The sequence below is a fragment of the Sabethes cyaneus genome, chromosome 3 (assembly GCF_943734655.1).
Source record: "Sabethes cyaneus chromosome 3, idSabCyanKW18_F2, whole genome shotgun sequence".
NCBI classification, from domain to species: Eukaryota; Metazoa; Arthropoda; class Insecta; order Diptera; family Culicidae; genus Sabethes; species Sabethes cyaneus.
In genome coordinates this window covers 47391566-47413728 of record NC_071355.1, presented here as the reverse complement: position 1 = coordinate 47413728, position 22163 = coordinate 47391566, and the positions used below count along the sequence as shown (strand labels likewise).

Here is a 22163-nt window from a genome sequence, read left to right as displayed (position 1 = left end):
AAGATACTTCAGTGGAACCTCACTTTGGACTTTCACAGATCCGACTTCGATTCTTTGAGTATTGCTGTATCACAAATCGATTGGCGGTTTTTAGAACTTACTGCTGATCGTTGCGTAAACCACCGTGGTCAAATTCTCGCTTACTACAACTCAAGCGTCAGCGGTCCTTGGCGCTACGTAAATACCCAGGTAACCAATAAGCATTTCCAATGCAATTTATATGCAAACCAATAAGCATTTAAGTTGCCTTAAATGCTGCCTAAATGCTATTTTGGCAAAATATGCGGCTACTTTACTGCTAGCCCGCTTATAGTGCTGACAATGCTTATTTGCAGCTAGTTACCGACAAGAAGAATTTAAATAGAATTGTGGATGCCAATTTACAATAGTTATGCAATCGAAATGCTGATAAACAGCAACCTGCAGTATAAAACGCCAGGGATGCTAATAAACGATTGATTTACTGCTTATACTAATGCTTATTGGTTACCTGGGTACTGCAGACTGCGTGACGCTTTATTGAAGCAGGATTTAATCGTATTCAGCAATCAGTATTGCAAACATAAACGTTACTTGTACAAACGACAACGATGCATGGAATGCAGCGTAATATTAGATTGAATCCAAAGATCTCTTGGTCATTCGTTAACTGTAAGAGAAAGGAGGAAGGATTGCCTAAAGACATGTTCTTAGGTGATTGTCATGGTAGCACGATGTTGGAAAAATATACCTTGTTCGCTGAACACTTTCAACATAATTTTCGCAATTGCGCAAACCAATACAGCAATGAGTAGCACTCCTAGTGTTCGACATGTTCGATTTTAATCTATCTGCAATAACTGATCGTCACATCGAAGCTGCAATCAACAAAATTAGATATTCGTTTGCAGCCGGTTCTGATGGAATTCCTTCGTGTGTTTTGAAAAGGTGCGCAGCTAGCTTTATAGTCCGTTATGACTACTATATAACTTGTCACTTCAACAGTGCTTATTTCCTACGACATGGAAGATTTCTGTTATGTTTCCTGTGCATAAAAAAGGTGACAAACGCATTATAAATAATTACAGAGGTTTAACATCCCTTTGCGCTTGCTCAAAGGTGTTCGAAACCATTATCACGACGTTCTTATCGCAAGCTGTAAACATTACGTATCAATAGATCAACATAGATTTTTCCCGAGACGCTCTACCGCAACGAACCTCGTGCAATTCACAGCAACTTGCTTACAAAACATTAGCATAGGCGCCCAGATAGACGCAGTTTATACTGACTTAAAAGCTGCATTCGATCGGGTTGACCATAATATACTACTGGCCAAATTGGAAAAAATTGGAGCTAATTCTGCACTTGTACGATGATTTCGATCCTATCTATCGAATAGAAAACCAGCATTCTGCGTATTTCACGAATCTCTCCGGCATACCACAAAGTATTAACCTCGGACCGTTGCTCTTTATGCTCTTTATTAACGGCTTAACGCTTTTACTTCCGGATGATTGCCGCATACTGTTTGCAGATGATATCAAATTATACAAGATTGTCAGAAACACTGTTGACTGTTTGGAGCTCCAACATTTGATTGACATTTTTCTGCAGTAGTGTGCCAGCAATCTTTTAACAGTGTTGTGCGATTTCAATTCATCGTAAATCCAGCCCGATCACTTTTAACTATGCAATGTGTGGTCAGAGCATAGCTAGAGTAAACCCGGTTGTTTGGTGTCCATTTAACGCAAACTGGATAGCAAGAATAGAAGCCGTGCAGCGGAAGTTCGTGCGATATGCTCTACGTTTTCTGCCATGGCGTAATTGATTTCAGCTTCCAGCATACACCGAGCGCTGTCAACTTCTCGGAATTCAGACTTTGGAGCGAACACAGCATGTGCTAGCATGCTGTGTTTGTGGCAAAAGCTTTGCGTGGTGAAATTGATGCTCCAAGTATTTTGCAGCAACTGAATTTGTACGCCCGGAAAGGCATTTGTGGCCCAGGAATCTTCTGTTTCTAGCCTATCGAAATGTTTCGTATGGGTAACATGATCCCATTCGCTATATGTCGGCAAGCTTCAACGCAGTGGTAGATTTGTTTGATTTCAACATCACCACATCGTCATTTAAAGAACGGCTTCGTAAATGACTGTATTTTTGTGTGTTATTCTATTGCCTATATTTATTGTACCGTTAGTAATGTTATTTTGGTTTTATCATTCTGACAAACACAATGTCAGATTATTTTTATACACCAAATAAGCAAATATAGTGAGCGGCAGTAGCTTAGTTAGTAAACCAACCGGGTACCAACCGAAAGAACGTGGGTGCGAACCTCACCTGCCATCGCCCCGATGTATTTTTGGGCTATATCGAAATGTTTCAGTTCTTCCGATTAATCATCATAGAAGTCAAGAAAAAAGAAAGAGCACTGAAATTAGCCACTTTGTCAAACACTGTAATTCTCTATCACTTTCACTTAGTGAGCTATAAACAATTCTATCAAAAAATAACACCCTTTTCAATTGTTTTTTTTTTTTGAGATTCCTTTCGAGATCTCCTGATGGAATTATTTATAGACAATATAGTACTTTCCCCGAATAGTTGCCCGGTTTGCACAAAGTTACCCGTAATTGAAATTTGTTTTTTGAAAAGTGAGATTTTTTTTATATAGCATAGCATAGCATAGCATAGAGAACCGTACACATCATGGGTGGCTGATACGGTGTACCCGTAAGTACACCGTACACCAGGCCATGTCCAAACAGAATCAACTGTGAATCATGTCAACTTGATCCTATGCAGAAAAAACTCACGCGTGAATTTTTCTGGTTTCATAGCAAGCAGCACAAAACTCACACATATTTCTTCCCGCTTGATCATATTCTGCTTTGCTTCAACTGCTACCCGGAACTATACACCTATACATACAAATTCGTTGTTGAACAGCATAGGCATTCTCTCGTGCGATACGTAACTGTGACTGAGCGTAAGAGAATGAATCTCTAAATAAATCGTAAAGTTAAACTAAAACACACATTTAAACTACATGTTTATCTAATTCTTATTAGGCTTTTTACTTTCTAGTTAAGAAAATGTCGATTCCCGCGAAGGAAAAATGTAAATTCTGTCAATTTGTTTGCTATCTTTCATTCATGAATGTGTGCTAGCTTTTTTCGCAGCTGATGTTTTCTCTGGCGGTGGCGGTTAATTCTTATTCGCTCTCTGGTTCGTTGTATGAAATGCCAGCTGTGCTGTGGAAGAAGTAAGCAAAATGCTCACAGTTGAATTTGGTTCACATCGCATAGCAACAGAGACATCGCATATAATAGCGAGAGAAATTCATATGTGAGTTCGGCGCTTCTGATCAAAGTTGAAATTTCTTGTGCTTGAAATCTCATTGAGTTTTTTACTGCCATGAATTTTTCAACACTGATGATGTGAATATAATATGAATATATAAGCGTAAAAATAAAATGAAATGGAGCATATTTGAGCAAAAATAGAACAATCTCACCAGCAATCCGTGGAATGAAATATAATTGCGTCATTTGAGTTTCCATCAGTGCATCTAATATCCAAAAACTAATTTAATTTTTCATTCTGATATCCATGTGCATTACTTAAACTTGTCGCGGTCAAAATTTTTTACTGTACAGTAGGAGGTGCTTGATGAGTTAAAACAAAACAAATTATTAAAATAATGTATTAGGCTTACCTGGCCGTGTGACTCAGCCGTCTGCCCAAAATCGCAGTTTTGAAATCAGGCAGCCAGGAACCACACAGCATCGCACCGCCTAGCTTAGCTACTCAATAGAGCATTACCGGGTATGGCCGCGTGGATGCGCTAGGTAGGGGCTTGAGATGGCAAGAGCTATGTTGGTCGCTCTCTTGTTTGCCTTCTACATTTCATACCCTTGAAAAGTGAGATTTTTTTATATAAACGAAAAACAGTCTTTAATGAAAATATGTATTTTAACATACATACCGATTTTTCATCTTTCCCAATACAAAGTAAAAGTTTAACCACGTGTTGATAAACAAAAAGGAACGTTTAAAACTTCTTTGATGAAGGTTTAACAAAGAAATGAAAATAATGTTATGTTTAATTCTGCTTAATGTTTTTTTATCTTTCCTATGTGGAAACACATATGAAAAAAATATTCTTAAGTCAATTAACCTGTAAAAAAGAATGATTTCCGTATCTGAAGACACGTTGAACGTTTCATTTAAATTGGAAAGTTAAACCATTTTTACGCACTTTGTCTGGAGTTGCTTAATTTTGATCACCAAAATCAGAGAAACAACCATTTACAATACTATCAAATGCTAGTAAATGATACTTGTGCCATGTTCCCACAACGAGTGTCTTCCTTCGAAAAACCACGATATCTCAAATCGGTATCACAACCTGTCCGACAAAACACACTGTTAAGTGAATTCAGCCATGCTGTTTTTGCTGCGTTCCTGGGCGACGACGACGACGGCGATAGTGTTGCTGTTTGCTGATGGTGCTGCCGCTGCTGCTCCAAGAAGAGACGGCCTACCTCTAGAGCTCTAGCGTGGACGGCAGCGGTCCCGGCTTTAGCTGTCGGCTCGCGCGTTCGTCGCTCACCGCATTCAATTCAGTATCAACGCAGACGCCCGAAGAAGTGGTAGTAGTTTCGACCGTGCGCGCGTTCGTCCCCGTCCGTGTGCAGTAAATACTACAGACTTTGGAGTCGCGACTTTTTGTTGAGTTTTTTTTTATTTAATGTACGTTCTTTCGCCTCGGATTGTTTCTTCTTAGTTTTGTTGTTGATGTTATTAATATTGTTAAAAAAAGCGTATAGTTGTTGTGGAGAAGTTCGCCAAAATATCGACTGCAGCGGTCGCGAAGTTTGACGTACCACTCTGTGTGTTGTGTATATTGGCTATCTACGGAGAAGTTGAAAAGTGCGTGCTGATTTGATTCCGCACACGACCGAAACGTGGGGCCTTCGTAACAAGCAAGAGGGATCAAGATCCAGAAAGCAGGAACACACCGCGAAGCAAGATTCCATCGCGGGTAGTTGGTGTGCTGCAAACGAGTTTCTAGTTTACGCGGGCACGGCTTCCGAGTGAGAGCGGCTGAAATTTGCGACGTCAACGGCGCGCATCATTCGCATTTCACTGCACACTAAGTTGCACTCGAACAGCCGAAAAAGGAGTTTTTTTTAGCTCGGCGTACACACCAGTTGCATGCACAGTTGATAAAATTCCATCTTTTAGAGCCAACAACAATAGGCTAGAAAGCAGTTGTGGCAGTATTTCATATTTGAGTTATAAGCTTGAAAACTGCGCCGAAAAGTGTGCGAAAAGTGTGCATAGCGTGAAGAAGATCCAAGTGTTGTGCAAGTTGTACCATCAGACATCGTCACGCGAGCAACGACATAGTTTCGGTTCTGTTGTCTACGTTCAAAAGTTGTCTGTCACCGAGGGAGTCATCGAAAAAAAAGTTGGATCATCGTAACACGCGCTCGAAGTACGCTTTTTATTTTTGGATATATGTACAACGACAAACTACAGCCAGCCAGCCACCCAGTCAGCACCGCCCGTGGGATGATGATGCACGCGATTACCGCTCTGTTTGCTCTGTGCTGGCCCGGTGTGCACGACGATCGAAATCTTTTCACGACCCTTACTACGGAGTACCGCTTATGTGCACTGTGCACTTGCAATGTGAGCGCTCGTCGATTTATCGGCGGCTAAAATTAACCGGTCAAGTACAAACCGTTAATGGGTCAGTTCACACGGTATTTTGCAGTAAATATTACATTTAAACAAACTCGAGACTGACAGTTACAGTTGCATATTTTGTTTACATTTTCATCGTCCACTTTGCCACATACCATTGAAAAGATTTAACACATCCTCCTACATAACATTGTTTGAGGTTGTCCTAGTTTGCCCAGGATTCCACCTTGGATTGATAAATTAAATAACACGACTGCATCACAAAATAAAACTCAAGCGCAAGCCCTGTCGGGAAGGGGCTATTCTTCTATCTTTTACATTATCCTATCACAAACGGAAAATTTTATCGCCGGAATTTCGTGTGACTTGTACGAAATTGAATCGTGATTAGATAACGCCAAAAACGGAGTTGGAATGAACTGTCTGAATCACGTTTTCGCACGTTCATTGTGCGGTTTATTTTGAACCAGCAAATTGAAGGTTGTCAAATTTTAATCTAGCAGTGGTTAACAATCTTTGAAATCGTATGTAAAATGAGTTTTTGCTTTTGATAAGTTGTATTTTTCGTCTAAAGGCTCAAATATTATCTCATATAACATCTTCAAGTGCTTTGTTCTACTTGTAGGTAGAATTACCTGTCTGTTAGTCCGTTGCTAATGCTTTCAATATGGATTGACAAAAGTGGGAGGACATTTTTTATACATATCAAGATGGGAATAAAAAAAAATAAGAGAGGAAGAAAATACAGGATAAAGAGGAGAACGAAGTTCAAAAGAGGAAGAAAATAATAAGGGAAATACCTGACCTTCTACGATGAATGAATTTTTTCTGAGCAGTTTTCATGGAATTTTTAGACGAGCTAATTGATTCATCAATAATAGGCCATGAAAATAATTATCAGAATGCACGAAACCAACTTCATCAATAGTTATGAATATTACACTGTTACATGCAATTGAATTCTGAACAAATTAGGTTCATTGATGCTTCAATCGCCATGACTGATTCACCAGAAGCTCCGAGAGCTTCTGGTTGAGCTATTCCTGTCTACGGTGAACGAAGTTGCTAGTGTAAAGTCCGCCGTAAGTGAAGCTTGGCAATATGCGCGAGATGCGCTGTTTATCAGAGAAGTTAAAGACATAATAGACTTAGCCTCAAAATAACAAGCTTATCTTGAATATGATCGTACACGGTGAATATTTGAACCCAATTAAATTATTACAATTATGCCAAATAGAAAACCCCCAATTTCAACCAAAAATTAGGGTATCTTTCTAAAATACCTTATATTTAAAAATATTATAAGCTATCATATAAATCAAATTTGATCGTACGCATCGACTACAGTTTTTTTATTGGCTATTGAAAACTTGTTGTGTTTCAGGCCGTGTTTTTTTATTGCCATTTTAGTACATTTGCTAAAAAACCAGGTGTTTTACCATCACAGACATCAGTTTGATCATTGTCAAAACCGCTGCAAACAAATGTACGCTTAAAAAAAATTTTGCTCGCTTTTGAAAATTTAGTATAAATTTTATTTGGAATCATTTTCTCCAAGAATTCTCAACTTCTCAAGCGCAGACGGTACAACTGTACACGCTCTGACTAGGTACTAATAAAGGTTAAAATTTGAAGTTCAACGTTTTCAGTGTACCATTATTTATATACAGTTCTGGATTTTTTAGACTAAATCCCGAACCAGATGCATCTGGATGGTTTGGGCTTAAAATTTTGGAAAAATGTAGGCTCCGTGCTTGATAAGAAAAATCGGATTACAAATTTTTCTCTCCGGATAATCGAGGATAATCATTCAAGTCATATTTTTTGTAAAAATTCGAAGATATTAATACCCCTTAGCCAAAAAATATCACATGAATTTTGTTTTTTGCAAAAGAATTGACAGTATCCGTAGAATGCGACTGCACGCCCCGTTAACTTCTAAGTACGATGCTGGTCTAACAAGCCAGTCGTCGTATATTCGAATCTCGGCTGAGCGGTGCTGCTAGAATCAGTAGGATCGTTGCATTGGTCCCGTAATTCTCCTGTACTCTAAGTACCGACTGCGAAGTCTGTCGATAAAGAAGCTTATGTGGAGTGAAGTTCCGGATGGTTGAGAATCCGGCCTGTATATAAATTATGGTGCACTGAAATGCTGCACATCTTACAGTGTTAAAGTTTTTCTTCAAACTAATTTTTACAATTTTGACATTAAAAAGTAGAAGCACAGTGTGAGCTCGACGTAGGACGGCAAATCCTTGTATGTAATCCATTAAGAGATAGTCAGTTTGACATTAAGAAGTTGAACCATCTTGCTTTGTACGGTACTGCTTGGCAAAGCTTTCCAACAGACAGAGAAATCCTTACCGCTTACTTTTTCTGCTTCTTTTTCACTCTGACTAACGATGGCACCGGAACCCTTGATTTGCATTAACCTATTCTGCTCTTCGCAATTCTGCAAGCAAGCTTATCTACCGTCTATCATTTTTTCTTTTACTGCGGCGGATGGGACACCAGATTTGAATACTTTTGTCTTGGGTTACGAACGGAAAAAGCTTGGCCACTTGCATAGCTACTGCTTTACTTTTGTGAACGACGGCAGGATTCGTGAGACATCGGCGGGTTAACTGAGGCTAAGTAAAACTTCCAATCGCACTCCGTCCATTATGTCCCAGGTAAACAATAAGCATTGCCGATGCTATTTCAATGCGTCATCTTTAAATGCTACTTAAAATCTACTTTGATGAAATATACGGCTACTTTACTTTTATAATACTGACAATAATGCTTATTTGTAGCTGATTACTGACAATAATACAAGTAGATTTCGAATAGAATTTTAGATGCCATTTTACATGCAATCAAAAAGCTAGTATACAGTAATGTCAGGAATGCTAATAAACGGTTGATTTACTGCTTAGTTAATGCTTAGTTAATGCTTAGTTAATGTTGAAACATACCTACATCCAAATTCTTGCGATGTGCAGAACTAGGAGCCATACACAGAATTAGGCGCGCTTATGTTATCAAGAAAACAACATAAAAGAATTTGATACAACGGGGGTCACAATCCAAATAAATTAAAACAGTATTATCTTCCTTAACCATCCCAATAAAGCTGTCCTTTGATTAGTCTTTACCAAAATTCAAATAATTTTGCACGTTAGTCCGCACTGGCAATGATCAACAAAACACGCTCGTTGTTTTGATGCTATCCTATGCTGTCACATTCCGTCCGAACGTGTGTTGGCCTATCTGCTTCCTAATTTCCGAGCTGCAACCATCCACGGGGTAACCAATCCGTGACGCATGTGTCATCTGTTTTTGAAAAGTTGAAAATAGCTCCAAAAAAATTCAAGCAAAATTTAAATGAAACCTGCAGAAATTTTCAAGAAAGCCATTGCAAATTATTTCTAAGGTTTTTGTCAACCCCCCCTTAGAAATTGGCTTGAAAAATCAAGGGGGTGGGGGGAACAAAATAATTTGTAGGATATAAGTTAATTTTTTTATAAATCAATTGTCTGTGTGCTCTAAAGTCTGAAAAACTCGAAAATTGAGTGTACGAGTTGAGTTAACGCTTCTAGCACGAAACAGACAGGGAAATTCGAACAATGGAATTTCCGAAAATCGGCCGAAAAAATTTCTTTCGTTTTTGTTTTTCTTTTCATAGATTTTTGCATGGAAAGTAATAACGGATATATTAAAAGCAAGAATTGACTTGGTTTTCACGTTTAAACTTTAAGTAAAAATGCCTAAAATCAATTTTTTTCTCGATTAAAAAAATCTGTCTGTTTTGTTTTTTAGTGGGTGTTTAGCTTACTTGTCCAATCAGGGAAAAATACAAATCAATATGCAATTTATATTATTATCGCGTTTATATAAGTTTAAAGCATCAAACAAACAAACAAACAAACATATTCAAAGCACTATTTTAATAACAACGGAATACGATGGTTTACTTTACAAGCAAATTCGTCTATCAAAAAAAAGCAAAGCCTTGGATATAGTCATTTTTGAGATTTTACCGCTCTTTATCGACATAGTGCCACGATCCTGCTAACTAACCAGTAGTACCGTCCAGCCGAGAATTGAACATACGACGACTGGATTGCTAGGCCACCTTCGAACCTCTAAGCTAATTGGGCAGAATTTGTCTATCATTTCCTCTTGGCATTAGCTTCTTAAGGAACTAATCCTCTACTGCCATCGACATCAAACCTAAAGGCCGTCCTCATGTAATTTTTCAGTTGGCTCTACTAATTAAAGTAATGCTCCACCAAAGCTGCTGTATTTACCTATTGAACAAAATTAAAGAATAACAACCATACTACGATGTACGCAGATGATGTCAAATAGGCTCATTACATTTACAAGCAATATTCAGTAGTATGTTGTTCAGTGGTATCGCTAAACCACCAAATGAGAAATTTTTGCGAATGACGCATGCAGATATGGCAACCGCGCTCTATTTTTATATCGAGTAGAAGCTGTTTCGAATTCTCTTCCTACCTCATTCATTGATACTGAATTAGCACCAGGAACAATGTGTTGGTATGCTTGTTCAATGAGATCGCTGAACCAACCAACGCTCTTGTCGTGTTGAACATTTTACTCATCAGCTTCCTAGCTAAATAAAATGGAATTGAAGCGCGGGCCATAGGAAAAAATAGTAGTAAGTTGTTCAGTGCCTGAATCCCTGAACCAGCTAATGAGAACTGCCATACCGTTCCATACAATGTGATAACGATATCAGACATAGACAAATAGACAAGACCATCATTGCTCTATTTTTTGGCAGACTTAAACAATTAAGTCTGTAAGGATGTTTTAGATTTTGGTTGGCAATGTTCTAGTCTATCTGAGTTTTTGTTGGTCGTTTTCGTAAATTGCTGTGGCGTGGTGTGCTGTGGGGCTGGTCGTCGTATGTTCGAATCTCGGTCAGGCGGCGCTGCTAGATAGAGTCAGTAGGATGTTGTACTATCCCCGTAACTGTCCTGTACTCTAACAGTCGGCCGTGAAGTCTGTCGATGAAGAAGGGTCAACTCTTAGAAAGACGTTTGAGCCCGAGGCCTTGCCTTGCCTTGTGACAGACTTTTCTCGTCCCAACAGGTCATAGATGTTTATTTCGTCTGAACCCAGATTCAGTTGATGTCATAAAAGTAAACCGTTTCGTCAAACTTGACGAACCTTCCTATAGAGCAATTCTGTCGTAACATTGTTAGATTTTGTCCAAAATTGTCGCCTTGTGAGGATTGTTTACAATCCTCCAATCCTTTATTGTTACAATAGGTAGTGTTTATTCTTTTTTTTTAACTTCAATTTTTTGTCAACTAATTGAAAACAATTAGTTAAAACAATCACGTAAAAGTATTCATCAAGAGTAATAGGTGATTACAAATATTTCACTTCTTACGTGAGCTCCTTAATTCAGTTAGCCGATCGTTACCTATGTTGCAGGTGCATGCAGAATCAATGCAAAAACGCCCAAAACATAATATCATCGCTAATCCATTAGAGGTATAATTGCAATAATGTAAGTCTTAGTCAACAACAAATTGAAAGAAATATTCTACAGAAACGCACCTACATTATTCATGATTGAATGAACAACAAAGCAATAAACTGATAGCATCATACTTCCCAGATGCATGCAAGATTTATGTTTTATTTTGATGAAATCCGGGAAGAAACACTCTTGGTACTTCACAATACTAAAGATATTTTACTTTTTAGACAAAAGTAAAAAATTCAACTTCAACAATCAGTTCATAATTAAACACCTTAATTTGATTTCCTAAATACGGAGCGGTCGAAACTGGATCGAACAGGAAACGCGAATTCTGGCCAACACCTTGATCTAGTTCTGTATCGCCGATTATGGTAAGCAGCTCTCGCACAGGTGCTCATTATCTTCCTAATGGCCTACTCCTAATCTATCTAATCATCGTGCCTCTGCACAAACTTTGGACAGCACAGCGTGCCTCCATTCCCACTGTTCCGGAATCCAGTCCGTTTAGCTAGCCAGCAGCCTGAGCAGCACTACGCGGGTTCCTCGCGAATGCAGCAAAAAAGGAAATGTCAATGGAAAATTTTGTAACCGCAGTGAACGACGACAATACAAGTAGTCGTCAGCAGCGCGGGGCAACGGTGAATCGCCTGACGGGCTCGACGAGTTGAGTCGAGATAGCATTAGGTTTCGATAAGCGACTAGCGAGAGTGATTATCATTTTCCTCACCCTCCCGTCGCGTCGGACGCGCGCAACTCAGGATGGATGAATCTGCCCTGTTCTCCTGTTCGTCCTGCCTGCGTCCGTCGTTTGTCCATCGTGTGTGAGATTGGTGGTCCGAATATGTATGCGTGCGAGCTTACTTTTTTTTCGAAAAGCTACCCGAAGAGTGTGGTGACGTACCGAGACCCGAGACTGTCACGATCACGATGCGTATGTTTACATTTTATTTTATCGCTGTTTTTTGCGAACATACGCACACAGGTGCACGGTGTCCCATCCCAATGACTATTGAAAACAGGAAAAAAATGCAGATGTAAATAAATGAGTAAACAGACGTACCTGGAATGACGTAAAAGCCGTGCCACCCGCTTGAGTGTCGCAAAAGTTGCTTCTACGCAACCTGAGTTCATTGCTAACGGTACAGTTGGGTCGTTCTGTAGCAACCTTTACTTTGCATTTCAATTTCAGAATGTCAGCACTCGATTGCATCATCCAGGTCGAGCACGTGACTTTATTTCGGTAGAATGAAATATCGATTAGCGAACCGATGCTATTTCCGGCTTTGTTCGGCAACAAAGTTGTGCGTAAATCGAACTCATCACATAGGAAAATGTGTGACAGAGTGCAGTACACACATATTGTTTATTTTAATCGAATTATACGGCCAAGGCTTTTCGACGAGCAAACAACAAACAACCTTTCGACCCGTCTCGAATGCGTAGTTCTCAATGCAAACGGAACCATCAATTCTTGCATGCACTCAGAGCGTCTGCTGCTGCTGCTTGCAAGCGTGTGCATGTGCGACCTGCATCGACGCAAGAAACACGTGTCTGTCTGCTGTAGGATCTGCACATCTTCAGACAACCTTTGCAGTTGCATTAAATCGCACAGCGTGACGTAGTCGGAGGCTTCGCTCGACCGACACGGACGACGATCGTTTCACGATCGAGAGACGATACACAACCACTGGAATGTCACTTGCCTAACAACTTTATTGCTGTAGCTCGTTTTACTCCTTTGCTTCTGCTGCTGCTGCTGTTATTTTTTAGTTGGTTCCAGCTTGCAAACGTGCATCAGAGTTCGCCGGAGATCAATCTCATCTTTCTACCCCGCGAGATCAACTCGAGAGAGCGTAATCATACATTTATGGCAATTGAATGGTAGACTCTGTCGGCAGAAAGTTATAACAAACATTAGCTTGTTATGCTGTACTGCCTGGCCCGTTGCTGGTTGATCCTAAAGGCAATTTCATACGGGCAAGCAATGGTCATATTTCCGCAGCCGTTAAAAGTAAAATTAGTCTTCCATTGAACGGCGCACAGCGGATCACTACTCGTAAAGGCAATCATTTGGATGCTAAAAATAGATTGGCACACAGCAGAAGACGACGGTGACGACGAGTGAGCGAGCGAGCGAGCGCCGAGACGGCAAAAGAAATGAATTGGAGACACCCATTATATACGCCTCATGTGGCAGCATAATATCCACACAAAACACACTGACTGCCGCTCTGTGACTGAGTGTTCAGTGTTGTGCATTCAAGTGTTTGGGGGCAATTTCTAACGCCCGGTCGTCACTGATGACTGTCTTGCTTGAAGTGCGGTGAACTTTTTGGTTTCCACTGAATCCAATGGTTTTGCCACAGTCGGCTGATTCCCGAGAGGATTATGAACCATTTCGTCGTGGACATGGTTTTGGCGAGTGACGACAGACAGGGTAGGGTAGTCGAAACGTCGTCGTTCGGATTTAGTTTGCTTTGCATGTTTGTGGCCCATAATGCACCGTCCGCCGCCAGGAACGTGTGACGTTCGTGCTGTGCAGTGCAGCGACAGACAGAACACAGGGATGAAGTTCGGCCGGAGATCACCGATCGCTGACAAATTTCTCTGAGATAAAGTGAAACCATTTTCCCGTATACTGCGTTTCTCTTCCACATAAATGATGAGCTAATATTTTAATTTGCTATCTACCCGCGAAAACTAATGCAGTAATAGCGGAAAGTTTACTTTCCACACCGATACGGGAAAGTGGCCAATGATTGATGTACTGCTGCGATTTTTTTATGTCGCAATCAATTTCAATTGTAGACAGTCTGATTGGTGTTATTAGGAAATAACGTAGGAAAATGGGCGTTTCAATCCGTAGCAAAACATTCACCTGAAAGTTATGAATGTACGGTAGGTGTGCATCGCGGAAAAATAAGAATGTGTTAGCAACGCAAAATTTGAAACCTCTCGGTTGACTGCCCATTAGATAATTAGCATATATTTTGGTTCTGTTGGAACTAGTTTTATACGGGTATTGTCGGCTACTGTTGGTTTAATGCTAGTAGGTGTATCTGTATATTTATAATTTATGTAGCGTGTTAATTTTCAATAGTGCCTCGGTGGCTAACTTTTGCCATCGTTACACTAATGAAAATGAATTTCGTCACTGGCAAACTGATAATATTCTACGCAAAAAAGATCAAACCTATGCTAAAGTACCAAGGCGAATCATTGGAAGACAGACAAACGTTTTGAAAAACGAAATTTATAAAAGATAAATTTAGAATCTTAAACATAAAAAGCTACAGTACTGTTGGTTTGGTCACAAAGTGTTTCTTCTCGTATTGCTTTTGAGGTAACACTGCGTGTTCAGATTTTGATTATACGCGTGTGGATTCATCCAGAAACACTATACCTTCGTTCGACTTCATTTTGGTGGTATTAATGGTATGTCCCAATTTCACTGCTTCCCGTTTAAAAGGCCTAAAGACCTCTTCCACTGCTCTACGGATGATTTCGATGTGAGATTTTGTAATGATAGCCCCGTTCCTTTCCACGTTTGCTCTTCGTATTGTACCTTCCAAGGCAATGTTGAATAGCAGGTTAGAGAGTGCATCGCCTTGCTTCAGTCCATCCAACGTCACGAAAGCGGCTGAGGTATATCCCCGCTATTCTGACGCATAATTTTGCCCCATCCAGCGTCGCACAAATCAGCGTAATTAGCTTCGTCGGAAACTAACGTTATCTGCCACAGCTCATTTCATTTGACTGAATCGTACGCCGCCTTAAAGTTCACAAACAGGTGGTGAGTCTACAAGTTGTACTTCCAGAACATATCTAGTAACTGACGCAGGGTAAACATCTGATCCGTCGTAGAGCGACCCTCACGAAAACCAGCTTGGTACTCGCCGACGAAAGACTACGCTAACGGTCTAAATCTACAACACACTGGCCACCTGCCAGCGCTATCATTGCACATCACAGGCATGGCACAACACAATTCCTGTACTGTTTCGTAGAAACTCCGTGTGTCGTTGTTGGCGAATCTCTCCTCTGCGCCGGCGAGCATACGCTCCTCGTACTCACATTTTTTAAACGGTGAGTTCTTTTGACGTAGAACTACGTCTTACCGCAGGGTGTCAATCCAAAATTTGATTCAACCCAGCGTCACGAAAGAATGAAAGATTTTGAACGCTAATAGCTCTGCCAATTATGAATGGATTTTCATGGTTTAGATACCGATCGACTCATAATAGATGTAGCTATCATGTGATTTCCATTGAAACATTCTTTTTCAATCACTAATTAGTAAAAATAACCGAACAGTTTCAAGGTCAAATTATCTCATACATTTTCTTTGTGATCGCCTTGCTCCACAGGCAGGGACGACAGTTAAATACACCATCTGTTTACTGTGAATTCGATTACTTTACGTTTAGAAAAAAAAGCAACAAAACCCCCTCGTCCCAGTAGGTCGAAGATTCTTTACGACGTTTAGACTTATACTAATTTGATATCCGTGCTTGGGAAGTATGCAAGAAAGAGTGATAAAGTCCTCTCGTCCGAACAAGATTTCTTAGGACTGCGACAAACCTAGTCCAGTTTGATATCCTGAAAGTAAACAATTTTGTTAAAGCATAAAACCACCCCTTCGTTTCAACCTAGTTTATTTTTAAACATTGAATCTAGTCCAAACTGATGTCCTGAAAGTGAAAAGAAAAGTGAGCAGCAATCCTTTCCTTTTGCCAGATTGTATCCACATTCCCGACTACGAAGTTGCTAATATTTGTTTGGTTTTTGCATGAGGAAAAAATGAAGGAAGTATTTTTGCTTTTGTTTTCACGAAAGTTTTGAAAATGGGTTTTCGTGTAAGTGCGAACCAGATTAAAAATCTATTTAGCTTTCGCAGTCGCGAATATGTACTGTAAGAATTTTTTCGGTACTTTTGTCTTACAAGGAAACACGGCTGAAGGGATATTTGTGCATGTGAAGTAACGCAGTGATTCTCAAAGTGAGGTAAATCAGCGACTCTTTTATCCAAGAATAGTTTTGTATGTTTTAATTGCTGCTTTGCGTCAATTAGTTGCCTGTAATTCTTCACAATTCAATAAACAAGCATTAATTTCTTTCGAAAATGATGGAGAAGACAAGGCCGTAGTGGTGCTGATGTTTATTAAACCATCAACTCAGTATAAGGCAGTAAGATACAAAACATTTTGAAAACAACTTTAACTTACCTAGTAGCTTTCAATCATAAAAATGAATAAAATCTGAAAAATCTGAAAAATTATCGACTTGCAAAAGTTTGGATTTCTCAACCTGTAGCACAGTTAAGCCATTTTAACAGAACAATTTTTTGATATCATCAAAATACTAATATATATGTGAATAGTGTTTGATATTAACGAGAGAATTTTGTTAATAGCTGGGTGCATGATGGAAATACGGTTCGTTAATTGAGTGTTCGTTAGTTGGACCATGCTCCAACTTGAATATCAAAATTCTATTGAACTTTTGAGTTTAAAAATTTCAAACAACTGTCAGTCGGCCCAATTAGCGAATCAGCTGAAGTGCAGTTGTGACCCAATTAACGGATTCAGGCTGTACTCCGATTTTGGCACTGGTAAAAATATTTGTTTTTAGCATCACAGATTACACAAAATACATACCAAAAATACGAAACAATTATTTAGCACTATTATTTACTTAACGCTATTTTACGCCACACGTATGTCAATATGGTGTGAAAGACAAGTCAAGGTTTCTTCGCAAAACACCGCCTAACGTAGTTCTACGCCAGCTACGCGGTTGTGTATGGAATACAACCTTTCTGATTTTTTTTTTCGCAGCTCCAGTCTCTCTATACCTTTCTCTATTGTGACGTGCAGCCGCAGTGAGCATGCGACTCTTGGCCTGATTCTTCTCGTCTGTCACTTCTGGCAGGGCTTGAACCGATCCTTTTCTTCTACCGCAGTCACACCCCTGCGCATTCAAATTCATTCCGTCCGTTTGGTGGTGGAATACGAACGCTATGCATAATACAACCAGCGGATGGCACAGTCATGCCTCTGATTGTACAGCAGAAGGAATGCGTTCTGATATTTTTTTTACATCTTCGTTTCGATCGAGTTCCCTTTAACGTTTGGAGCAGCGAATGACTGCAAAACAGGCAGTCACCGTAGTAACGAAAAGCTAGCGCTCTATCATTGAGCGCTGTGATTCAATACTACAAAAAAAAACAACCACTACAGAAGAAGTCGGACGGACGCCGTCCGACACAAACGAACATTTTACTTGTGTCGCACCGACGCCGGGCGACAAACTTTTACTGTGGGGCGGCCGTTTTAGAGACAAGAAGAGAAACGAAAAAATACGTCACCTTATGCACCTACTGTGTTACCTGAGTCACTGCGAATATACGTTGTGTTCGCGGGATCGTATTGGTTCCGAAAAATATCGTCCTTGTGTAAAAAATATCGTTAATTTTAATCACTGAAAATAACGTCACTTAATCACTGAAAATGACCCTTTAGTCATATTCCAAGTGCCAGTAGTACGCAATAATTTTGTTGTAAAACTGAATTGTTATTTGTGCAACTTTTGACAAGTTAAATGCAATAACAACAGCATAACTTACAAAAAATCGTTTGATATCGATATTAGCTGCATATACGTTATAAACGGATAAAACGGTAGATTAACGTTGCATTGCAATAACACGTATATTCGTAGTAGGTCAGGTAAGACAGTAGTTAGTTTGCAGTTTACATTCTTCAATATGAACGCAAAGCGGGAGATCGATTGTACGCTGCAGTCTTCGCAAACAACAGATTTACTGTATTCAAAAAACAGTCAAATGATCTTGTTTAAAGCGCAAGTTGAATGCGGGAAGCGTACGCATTCACGCAGTCACTGTCAACTTGCGATCCAGTTTTCAAACCCTACTCTCTGGTATTCGACATCAAACCACCTGTTACGCTGTCTTCCATGCGTCGTGCCTATCACATCTCGCAGTTGTTTCAATGACACCATGTAAGCTCCTCAACAGCCCACTTTGATCTTCCCTTTCTTCCTGCTGTTCTGCAATTAGTTGATCAAGCTTTCTGGCGTATTCGGCTGTCTCGCCGTCTGCCGTCAACCGCTGGCCGTTGAAACATCCGAATGACATCCGAAAAGTGTCGAACGTCAATCAAGACATAATCGATCTGAGAGCTAGAGTCCTCATTTGGATGCCTCCAGGTGTGTTTCCAATGAACTTTAAACACGTTATTCTCGAAACCATGTTTTTTCAGCTGGCGGTACGTTTATCTCAAAGTCCAGTCTAAATTGTTACGTATCCGTTTTTGATGAAATTTTATTTGATTTGATTTTTAATAAAAAACACGTTTATTTAAAAAAAATTGCCGACATCTTGTCAATTTTTCGAATTTTCAAAAACCGCTACGTAAGAATTTAGGTATTGACTTAAAGTTTCAAAATCATCATTGGAATCTTTTCTCTGACACTCCGTTAGTTCTCGGTACAATGACCACTATTTTGGCATCCAAGAGATACAAAATACATCTTCAAATATACCTCAACCAACAACCAGAACACCCCAACAGCTAACTTTAATTTCAACATACGGAAAAAATCCGTGAAGATCCATTATTTTTCGATCTTCCAGAGTAGGGTCTCCCTTCAAAATTAAGAAAAAAATTATTTTTGAATTTATTATTTCCGCACATATAAACAAAAAAGCATACGAGGACTTGATGAAAATAGCTTTCTTTACAAAAATCGTGTAGTGTGTTGTCAAAAACACACCACCCCGCTTTAAAAAAATGGTGTGTTGCCAAAAAACTAATACTTTTACCAGTGCCTATCTCAGAATGTGCTAAATTTAAAATCTCTCTTACTTACTATATATGTTGCACAATAAAATAAAACATTCGACTATTCCTTTGCGAAGTAATTATACCTAACCGAAGAATTTACGCGTTAATTTACTTCGAAGCATATGATACTGTGAAAATTAACATCAAATGTTACATTCCTAGTACATCAATTTTTGTATTCAAACTAATGTAATATGCCCAGCATGAAATGATTTCGCCTGTTTAAAAATTTGCTCGCGAAATGATCACACGTTGTGACATCTTTACGAAACACTTCGTATCGATAACAAGAGTTATCGTATTAATGTATTCGAGGAAATATGATCCCGCAAAAAAACTCGAGGTGTGTAACGCCTGGTAAATTTTTTCAATTCGAACCACGTTTTAGCGAAACCAGTCAGAAAGCAAAGCCTTGGGCTTAAACATCTTCAATACTTAGCCCTTTTTTATTGACAGACTTCGCTGCTGGCTGTTAGAGTACAGGACAATTAAGGGAGTTAATGCGACAAGCAGCACCGTGCAGCCGGGATACGAACATACAACGTCTGGCTTGTTAGACCAGTCTCATACCTCGAAACTAACTGGGAGCAAAGAATATTACACCTTGTTAATTAGGATTGGCGCATTATCTGATCGCCGACTTTGATAAAGTTAGGAACTGTAAATCATATAATGCGACTTCGAATTGCTCAATATATCCATAAAGCTATTTGACTGCAAGAACAATGCAGTGAATGTTTATCATCATTGTACAACAAACAGAAAACTATTCCGATGATGATGAAAATTAATATCTCCCGCAGCATACCGGCATCATACAATAGCAGTCTTGTTTATCACCAACAATAAAACTATACAGCTGAAAGCTAAACTTGAGTGTGAAACGACCGTAAAAAATCGGAATGAACTTTCCTCATTTAATTGTGACACTAATAAACGCGCAACGGACAGTAAATTATTTAACCTAGTTTTACTCCCTGAACTAGATGATAAGCTTGACGATGACACAGTAGTGTACTACTACACCGCACCGGTGTATCAAAGTGCATTATGCTGTGCTTTATTGCTGCGCCACGTTTCTGATAACCGTGACATTATTACCTGATCAATCCAGTCTCACTCAGGTGTGTTTTCTCCGTATATATTGCATGCTATACTAGCGATATGATGCCACTATATATTATGTGACATTCTATCTGTAATCTTTATTGACCCGTCAAACGAATGAAATGTTTCTCGCTTCTACTGCCAGTATCAATTGAATGGAGAAATTTTTGACCAAAATAGCGATTGTGTCAAAAGAAGAAAAGGGCGTTTAAAAGAAATCTAGTTGATCGTTAGTCTTTCAATCGTGGTTTAAAAGATTCTTTAAAGAAAAAGTGTTATTTCGGAAATTTTGATAATAGACGTGTTATCAACCGTCCCTGTAAAAACGCACTTTCGTTTTGTGAAACAATATAACATACTGTATAACATACTCTGAAGTCGCTGCTTACGTGAATTTCGGAACTAACACGAATGTGCTCTACACGCTTGTTTTCATGCGTAGTATTGGAATTCACGTGGTTTGTCATTCTGTTTAAAATATCGATATTGATCACAATGATACTATTGGAACATACTGACTGATTTTGTGAATCTATAATATCCTATATGAAGTCCACCTTATTACACGTTCTCTAATCGTCATCACCTTTGTCGAAATCAACGAACATGCCACAAAAATGGTTACTTACGCTCAATGAAATTCGTTCCAGTTTATATGGATATGGTTCCAACATTAAGAATGTGCAAAAGCGATACAACTTAAATTATGCCGAAGCCGGCTAAAACTGGCTCCGATTTGCAAACTCTCAACCCACTCGATCGAAAAGCTCTATTTTACACATTCCATTCAATTTACATAAATCAGCAAATTACCACCCTCAAACAACAAGTCAAGTCGTCGAACCGCGCCGATGACTAAGCCGACCTAACACAGAAATTATCATAGTGACGCGTTGTTCAAGTGCGCGAGAAGTCAGTATCAATGAGTCAGTAAGTCGACTCAGGTTGTTTTTTGATTTGTTGTCTTTTATTCAAGTTTCAATTTCGACGCAATATGTTGTTCGTCATCCGACAGATGACCAAAGTTGGCTTTTTTGCTGTACCAAAGGAAACAACTGTCAGTAAGAGGAAGAGTAAATCTTGTTTTTTTAAATATTGTTAATGCGTTCTCAGTAATTTGGTTATTCACGATGATTGAAATTTACGCAGTGGTATCATTTACTGGTACATTCTGATACTGTTTAGCTATCTAAATTAGTGGTTTAAAGCTTGGGATTAGCGCTTCGTCTATCCACATGTACCAAATTGCGTAGAAGCAAGCCCCTTTGGGTTACGCCTAATATTTAGTTCAATTACATGAAGTTTGCTGGCCAATTCATAATCGTGGATAATCTATCGCGCACGATCCTCGTTGCACTTTGTTTGTTTTTCAAACATCAGTGGTCCAGTAGGTTTAATCCCTCTAAGGCAGCGGTTCCCAACCTTTTTTGGTTCGCAAACCCCCTGGCGGAATTCCCTATACTGTTGTGTAGCGAACTAAACTCGGTTTTATCGAAAAAGCATGTTCTAACTTTATCTGAAACAGCGCCTTTCGTTTAACTGATTCGTACGTCGCCTTAAAGCCAACAAATGATGAGTTTACAAGTTGTACTCCCGGAACATGACTATCCAACTCTTGAATGCAACAACAGAAATGAAAAATACAAACAAATAGCTATGAGTTTGTTAGTTTATTCGAAAGGTGGCTTTTCGTAAGTCCAGTTTTCGGTCACTTTTCGCAGCAACGGAGGCGGTAAAATAGTGATAACATGGCTTGTTGTCTTGCAAGGCACAGTCCAGGAACTTCACAATACCCCACAAAAATAGCCCTACGGGTGACGGTATTAAATCGCATGATCTCGGAAGCAAATTCACTTATCCATTCCACGCGAAATTATTCATTCGCTAGACGTTTCTTTCCCTTTACTGTATTGCGGCATGTTGCACCGTCCTGGTGAAACCACAGTTCCTCCCCATTAGTCGCAACTTATTGTGATACTGAAAGTCGG

The 22163-nt window shown here is 39.4% G+C and overlaps 1 protein-coding gene across 2 annotated transcripts in view; it reads left to right on the top strand.

The window, feature by feature from the left end:
• The first annotated feature begins 4636 nt into the window (after positions 1-4636).
• Positions 4637-22163, top strand: part of LOC128744007 (glycogen synthase kinase-3 beta-like) — a 73298-nt gene continuing 55771 nt past the window's right edge. For both annotated transcript variants that reach the window (XM_053840745.1, XM_053840743.1), the window contains exon 1: positions 4637-5485. The gene's annotated coding sequence lies outside the window, so the exon portion shown is untranslated. The remainder of the gene's footprint in view (positions 5486-22163) is intronic.